Source organism: Pinus tabuliformis, chromosome 3_2 (assembly GCF_031772625.1).
Source record: "Pinus tabuliformis cultivar Carrire ecotype Pingquan chromosome 3_2, CPIR1, whole genome shotgun sequence".
Lineage (NCBI taxonomy): Eukaryota > Viridiplantae > Streptophyta > Pinopsida > Pinales > Pinaceae > Pinus > Pinus tabuliformis.
In genome coordinates this window covers 1,117,123,193-1,117,131,954 of record NC_142302.1, presented here as the reverse complement: position 1 = coordinate 1,117,131,954, position 8,762 = coordinate 1,117,123,193, and positions in this window count along the sequence as shown.

Genomic DNA, 8,762 nt, shown 5'->3' with positions numbered 1-8,762 from the left:
ATATTTGAAAAAATTTGGGGCCACATCAAACAAGTGATTAATTTCATTCATTATAAAAAATAGATTTTCTATCTTACTATAGAAAACCTGTCCTGTAATAGGCCCTGTGTCTTCTGAAGTGCTGGCCCTCTCATTGATCTGTGCTGAGGCAAAAACATTTACTCTTTTAGCATACTGTTCATGGGTGAATAATTTCCCTCCGTTGTTCAGTAAGCTAGGGAGTCCTCTAGTCTACAATACCTGAAATTTCTCCATGAACCTATTTACCTCTGTCTGCATATCCTGGGTTCTTCTGTCCAATGTCTGCACTAGATTTCTAAGAGTAAGAACCCTCTTGATCATTTGAATAGTCTCAGTTCTATTTGTGATTCCAATGGTGGCTAACTGAGAACTTGTTTTGTGGTTAAGCACATTGATCATTCTTGTAGCAACTTCAGGCATATTTCCTAATAAGGCCCTTGATGTTCGGATTTCCTTCTGTGCCTTTGGGATGAGCTCTAGTTGCTCATGGATTGTCTCGATATATGGCCATTGGTTGGTGATGGATTGGCCAATATTGGACCATATCATTGCTCTGATCTGAGATATGATTTTATCTAGCTTGAGCTCATTCTCAAGTTCCTTGATCCTATCTTTAAGGGCTTTGATTTCCTTGGCCTTTTCTCCCACCTCTCTTTTTGTCTTATCATGCCTTTCATTGACCTTGGCCAGCTTATCTCTGGTTTCATGCAGCTCTGTCATCTGAGCTTCCAAGATTTGTATTTCATACTTTAATTTCTGCATGTCTAGGCTATGTGCCTGTTCTGTACTTGTAGGTGCTGCTGAAGTGGATGTAGCTGTTTGTTCAGTTTGTTGAGGTGGAGGCACAGTGGTAGGAGCAGCATCCTCAAGATTGATGACTTGAGGAGGAGGCTGAGAAGTTTGACCCTCTTGTCTTTGCTTTAGTGCTGCTTGTAAGGCCGCTTGAGTAGCCTCAGACTCTCCTAATTTCTCTTGTGTCTGCAGGAGCTGCTTATATATAGATATTAGCAGATCTGTGGCATCCTTTTCCATCCTTTGTTGGGCTACCTCATCTGTTTGGGGGTGAATGGTAGCTGGGAGTTTGATTTTCTTCCTTAATGCAGCCATGTCAGCATCCCTTAGTTTCAAGATCTCCTGTATCCCTTTGATGTCATTGGGGTTATGCCCAATTTCCACGATGATGTCCTCTAGGGATCTTATCCTGTTGTCTTTGGCCTGAGATGAAGCCCTCTCCAATTCTAGTTGAGAGGCTGTAGCATTGAGGCTGCTTGTTAATTTGTAATTCTCCAATGTTTTGTCTGCCAAGGAGGCATACACCATTTCACCAGTTTGCTTGTGCAGCTCAATTTTATCCATTGGGTGGATGTCCTTGGCCAGGACCTCTAGATTAGTCCTGAGATAATCTGCAGTAGATTGTGGCTGGAGTGCGGTGGGTATGAAGTGACTCATAGTCAACTTGCCTTCGTCCACATCAAAGGCAGCCATTAATCTTTGTTGGTTGGAGGGGGCCATTTTCAACAAATGGTTATATAATTTGATTTTCATGGGTTCACTCCTTCTTTTGATGTCTATAAACTGCTGTTTGATGCCTACCTCTCCTTCCCTCTGCTGACTGGAGGAAGTGACCTCCCCTCCCATGATTCTGTCTTGTTCTTGGTGGAAGGAACTGACCGAGGCTTCCCTGCTGGGTGGACCCATACCCATTGCTTGTCTAATTGCCGCATCATCCTCTGAGAAGTCATTTAATCTCTGTCTCTTCTCCCCTTGGTTGATGGATGAAGTCATGGGTGTTTCTCTGTCCCTTTTCCTATTTAGGTCCTCCTTCTGTGGATTTTGAAGGACCGAGGCATCAGTAATGTTTTCAGGCCTTGAGTGTTCTACATTTTGGGCCTGCTGCTCAGTGGTAATTGGGGCATCTACCACTCTTTCTTGCTGTAAGGGCTGCTGTGTTTCAGATTGCCCTTCTCCTTGCTGCTGTTGTTGTTTTTGTTGTTGCTGCTGCTCTGCCTGTTCTTTCTCTCGCTGCTCTGGCTCTATCTCCATCACCTGCTCTTTTCCCTTCTCTGATATATTTCCAGCAACTCTTGTAGCTTGCTGTTGGGCGGTTGAAGAGGATGCTGCTGCTCCAATTTGTGTGCTCGGCAGTGAGCTGACCTGTGAATAAAACTCAAGGTCAGCCATTTTCTCTAGGTTTCTTAGAGCTCTTTGATTAAGCTCTTCTTGAGTAACAACTTCTTCTAAAGTCCCTCTCCTCCATTTACTTTGATTGGCATGTTTTTCTATGTGAGGAAGGCTGCAATGATCATAAGCAGACAACTTGTATTTAAGCCTCCTCATGGTAATGAAGTTGTTAGGGTCATAAGGTTTCCATAGGAAGATGTATTTGAGACCAAGGCCCCCAAGTATTCTATCTGCTTCCTTCCACCCTTCCTCCCTTTCGTTATAAAGGAAATGGCCAAGTTGACTTTTGACCTTTAGATGTGCCTTCTTACCTTTGCCTGAAAAGTGGAACACATCCACAAAGCCAAACTGCCTGAAGTATTCTAAGGCAAGTAGTCTCATAGGCACAAATCTGGGTAGTCTAAATGGGGGCAACTCACACCCATATATTCTGATAACGGTGTGGTGTTGGTAGAAGTACCAATCCCCAATGCTGTATACTTTTGATAAATGCAGGAGTCTTTGCATCTCATCTGTCAATCTGGGAGGAGGTGAGCCCAAAAGTAGAGTCATGGCTGGATGAATGAAGTGATCAATGAACTCACGGTAGGTGTATGGAGAATAGAAATTGAGGTGGAAAGCAGATGTCCAGTACACCACCGATCTCAAATTTCCCTGTGCATCTTCTCTTTTCATTGGGAAGGAGAACTTCTCATGCTGGAAGTATAGAAGCAAATGATATATGTAGGAAGTGTATTTAAATACCCTATCTCTTGATAGGTTCATCAACTGCTCATGCACCTTGTCAGAGATATATGTGGCATAGTCATAGCAGACTGGTTTTCTTCCTAGAGAAAACATGAGCATTATGTGCATAACTGTTTCATCCACATATTCCACTGAATCATATCCCAGGATGGGACTGATCATGTCAACAAGGTCCAGGCCCAATTGGTTGAGGTAGACAGAGTTGATGGGAGGAGTTTGTACAGTGTCAGCTTTGATGAATAACTGGTTAAGCTTTGTAATCTGGGTCTCTGTCATTCTGGCTCCCCCTATTATCAAATCAGCTAGTGATAGAGGGACCAACTTCTTATTTGTTTTGAACTGCAGCATCTCCCTGATGGCTTCAGGGGTAATAAGAAACAGAATTGCGCCTAAAGAATCAAGCACTGCCCTCTGGGATGCATCATAATACTCAGCACATAAGTGGATGAGTTCTGGGAATTGGTTGACCTGTGGTAGCTTGAAGATTGGGAGAGAGGAATCCCAAATTCCCAAGATGTCTGTCCCATTCTGATGTTTGATTTTAATTTCATTTAGTATTTGGAGATGAAACCTGCTCCTGCTTAGCATTTCTTCTGATATGTTATAGTCTAAGTCAGCTAATGCTTTCCAGCCCAATGCTTTGTGAGGGGCATTCAGAGGAGCTACATTGAGGGCTATAGGAGCCACAGGGGGATCCATGGTTCTTCTTAGGATTCTGTTTTTTCAAGGACTGGTGTTACTATGCAGAGTAACACAAACAGCGCTTTTTCTGAGGAAAATGAGAATTTCTGAGGACAAAGAGTGAATGGGAAAGGTTGTAGCGATTGAAATGCTGCTTTTGAGTTAATAGGTGAGTTGCAGACCTGAGCAGAGTTTGTTTTTGAGGCAAATTAGCTTCTTGCAGGTGACTGGTTCACGATTGCGCGAACCAGTAATAAGTTTACGTTCAACTTGCCCAATGTGGCCCTATAAACGTGTAGTGGCAGCTCTGGTTTGGTCTGAATGCTAGTTCAGTGGTCCTTTAATGGTGAATTTTGAGTTTGGAGGTCTGTTACTAGTTATACCCGAAATTCAGTGAAAATGGAGCTTTAGAGTGCAAATGAGAAGTACCTGTAGAATCTGGTCGGTTAGAACTTGCTAGCACTTTGAGGGATGGACGTTCTAGCGGTCCGGAAGTCTTTTCCACGGCTGGTGCAGGTTTGGACGTGAATTTACATGCAGAACAAACAACAAAGCTTGCGCCCAAAAATAGCAAAAAACACGATTTTTGGCATAAATATATCTTTTGGTGATTTTGGCGCGTTTTCGCGCTGACGTCAGCATGACGTCACCGGTGGGGTCAGGGTCGGATGACGTCAGCAGGACGTCATCCGGCCAGGTGGCGGCCTCTGGTTGGTCCACGGGGACAGTGAGATGGCAGGACAAGTGGACCAGTGGTTGAGCGGAGAAATGATGCGACGGCGTACCTGGGGGTGACGTGGGGTGACGGAGCAGTGACGTGGCGGTGAGGTAATACAAGCGGGAATGATAAAACCGGAAACCGAGGCGGTTTCATATCGCACCGCCTACGGTACGGTGGCGGTATGCGTCAGTGGTACCTCCGATGGGCTGTGGAGTGGACGCGTGGCTGCCGCATGACGTAGCCAAAATACGGCCGTCGGGAGATATCGTTCGGGCAGCGGATCGGCTCCGATGCTGTAGTGGCCGTCGGATCTGGAGGAGCAAGATCTAACGGTTGTCGGGAGCTTGACGTGACAGGAGGATAGTACAGTTAATGATCGGGCGTCGGAAGGGGTCCGATGTGATAAGGGCCGTCGGATCTGGAGTTGCTTGATCGGACGGTCATCGGGAAGGTGAAGCGATAACCAAGTACGGGGAAAGGCAGAGGCCTATTTTAATATTGTCCTGGGGATCTGTGCACTGGCGGAAGCTTTGGAACAGTGGGTTTTCATGATTTTTGTTGAAAATAGACCCGCCCTTTAGACTTAGGATAAGAGAAAAATGTTGGTTTTTTGATGTTTTTAGCCATTTTGAAGCGGGTAAGGGTAGAAATTGGGCTTTTAGGGGGGTTTTCATGTGCAAATGGGGGTCAAAAATGAGGGAATGAATTTGCAGAGGACAAAGGAGATTTAGCTTAGGTTTATCAAGATGACCAGGTGCCATCTGATCCCTGACATGGGACTATATGGCTATAATGCCAAGGGGGAGGGATATTTATACAAAATTTGGGACTTATACACCATGGTGTTAGTAATATTAGGGAAAAGGTGATATAAGGGATCTATATAATAGAGTTAGTGTTAGCATGGATGATGGAAGTGAATGGGGAACAAACACTAAGTTCATTTGAAACTTACTTAGTTTAGGGAGTAGATCAAAATGAAAAGATCTTTAGACAAGAAATGTGGCTTTGGATAAACAAGAATCATTATGAAACCATGATCTTCCTCCCTGAATCTCAGCTCATAGAGGGATGTTAGCAAATGAAAATGAAAGGGGAAGGAGGGAGGTTAGTTATGGTCCTTGCTGCAACTTGATGAATATGCACACCTTGTCACTTGATAGACTTTGCCTTGGTAATCATAGTCACCATGCCTGCAATGGTGAAGGTAGCCTTTTTCTGCAACCACCACTACCTACCCAACTATTTGCCTAGCATTTTTTATTTCTTCTTGGAGGGTGCACTTGGACTTGCAGACCCTTACTTGCCTTTTCTTTTCTTTGGCTTTTTCTTTTATTTTCCTATCTACTTCTAACCTTATTGCTTCCAAGGTCCCAGATTAAGCAGTTGGGAGCCTTATTTTCTCTACCTAGGCTATTTGTCTGCCAAGATTAAACAGTTTGGACAGACTTCTTTCTCTAGTCTACAACAGGAAATTGAAATCAAGGCATGATCCAGATTAGACTGTTGGATCATCCATCAGAATGGAAACAAAGCCATCAAAATTGAAACAAGGAGAAACTTTTTACATGCCTTGTGTTTCTAGGAAATATGGGATCTTTGCATAATCAAAGCAGAGCATATTTGGACTTTCCCTAGCCCATCATGAAATATGAAACCTATTGGTATAGGTATCCAACAGTGGCTCCACATGGGGATGGTTTTTCACTTGAAAGACCAAGGACAGCAGGTCAGATTGCCTTGCTCCATTGCTGCCCATATCATCCTTAAAGTTTGCTGCTTTTGAAGTACCAAATTTCGTGCTTCCCTTCTTGGTAGACTTCTGATTCTATTTACCTTTTGCTGGTTGGTGAATCACTTGGAAAACTGCATTTTTACAATCTAAACAGAAAATAATATGTACATCTGCATATATACAAGGGAACCTCAGGTTGCACTCATGGGAAATAGTCAAAATAATGCTTCAGCATCCTGCCATTGACAGGACCTTCATCCAAGTCAGCTTCAGTTAGACTTTTGAGGAAGTAAGTGTTGTTACCTTGTACTGCTTGGACAGCAAATGGTCCCCTCCATAAGGAATCAAATTTTCCATGCTTTCCCTTTTCTTCTCTTCTTGCATCCCACTTTAGGACTTTGTCTCCCACATTGAAATCTTCTGCTTTGGTTCTCCTGTCAAAGGCCTTCTTTAATTTTTCTTGTAACCCTTGAACTCTGCTGAACACCTGATCTCTAGTTTGCTGCAGACATATGATTTGATTTATCCTTCTTTGCATATCATTTGGTTCGGCTTGGTTTTCTTGAAGAAGCTTCATAACAGGTACTCCTATTGATGAGGGAAATTTGGCTTCTAGTCCATAAACCAACTCATATGGGCTGGTGCCAATTGATCTTTTGGTTGTTAGTCTATCTGCCCATAAGGCATTGACTAGTTTCTTGTGCCAATTCTTTTTGTTTTCTTCCAGCACCTTTTTTATGATGTTCACCAGGCTCTTGTTAGATGATTCAGCTAGGCCATTTCCTTGGGGATAGTATGCAGTAGAGTGACCCAAAGTAATATGATATTTGTGGCAGAAGTTTACCATTTTCTTGGATCTGAAAGCAGCAGCATTGTCTGTTATTATTTTGTCAGGACAGCCAAACCTAGCCAGTATGTTGTTTTCCAAAAACTGAATGATTACTGAGTCATTTGCTTGTCTGCATGGGGCAGCTTCAATCCATTTGGTGAAGTAGTCTGTGGCTGTCAAAATCCATCTATGTTGGCCTGAAGATGAGGGATGAATTTCCCCAATGAAATCCAAGCCCCATTGTTGAAAAGGTCTCTCTGTTGCAATGGGTCTTAGGGGAAGTGGCAGCAACTGTCTTTTGCCCTCAAACACTTGGCATTTGTGGCATGAGGTTGTGAATTTCTTGACATCAGAGAACATGGTGGGCCAGTAATAACCAGCCCTCAGTATTTTGTCCACAGTGGATTTCCAGTACAAATGTCCACCACAGTCTCCTGCATGAAAATCTTGCATGATATTGTCAGTTTCATTTTTCATTAAACAGTGCAGCAATATACCTTCATGGTTTTTCCAAAGTAAATTTCCATCCATCACACAAAATCTAGATGTTTTCATTTTTAAGAACCTACACTTAGTTCTGGACAGTCCTGGGGGAGCACACAGGTTTTGTAACACATAACAGATGTCAGAGTACCAAGGGGATTGTTCAAAGGCTACATTGATCTTTGGAGTCGCCAGCTCTGTTTCACTGTCCAGCTGATTGATATCTAAGGCTTGAAAATTTGTTTCCGTCATTAATTTGGCCAAGCCTTGCCCTTTTATTAGTTTTGTAGGTTTTATCTCAATGTCAAATTCCAAGATACTGGCTATCCATTTTCCTCTTCTGCCTTCTAAGTTTTCTTGGGTGAGAATGTCTTTGACAATAGGACTTGGCACATATGCTATGACATGGGAATAAAGGATATAAATCCTAAAATCCTTAATTGCTTTGACCAAAGCATAAGCTTGCTTTTCCATGATTTGGTATTTCAGAGGTGCGTCTCTAAGGGCTTTACTAAAGAAAGCAATTGGTTTCTCATTTCCTTGGTCATCTTTTTGCAGCAAAACAGCAGCAATAGTATACTGGGAGGCGAAAGAGAAAATGATAAAGTCTCTGTCAAACTGAGGATTGGTTAACACTGGGGTTTGAGTCAAGGCCAATTTTATACCTTCAAAGGCTTGTTTTGCTTCAACAGTCCACTTTACTTTTGAATCCTTTTTTAACATGTTGTTTAATAATCTGATTAGTTCTGCTAAGTTTGGGATAAACCTTCTTAAAAAATTGATTTTTCCTAAGAATCCCTGCAACTCCTTGACATTCCTTGGGTGGGGCATTTGTAGGATAGCTTGTATCCTATCTGGATCAATTCTTATGCCATCTTTTGAAATAATGTGTCCTAAGAGTTTACCTTCTTCCAAGCCAAATAATGACTTCTTGGGATTTAAGGAAATACCATATTTCCTGCATGTTAGGAAAATCTGTCTCAAATGTTTCAGATGTTCTTGGTCAGATTTTGAAAAGGGTGTAAGATCATCTAAGTAAATGACTAGGAAGTCATGAATCTCTTTTGCAAAAGCAATATCCATTGCTCTTTGAAATGTTGCCCCTGCATTTTTCAATCCAAAGGGCATCTTTACATATTTGAAAGTTCCCCATGGGGTTGTGAATGCAGTTTTGTCTTGGTCATCAGGGTGTACCAAGATTTGATTAAAGCCTGAGAATCCATCAAGCAATGACATCCTTGAAGCCCCCACCACTCTTTGGAGAATGTGATCCATTTTGGGTAAAGGGTAGTTATCTTTGAGTGATACTTGATTTAGATTCCTTAAGTCTACACAAAGTCTAATCTCACCAGTCTTTTTTCTTG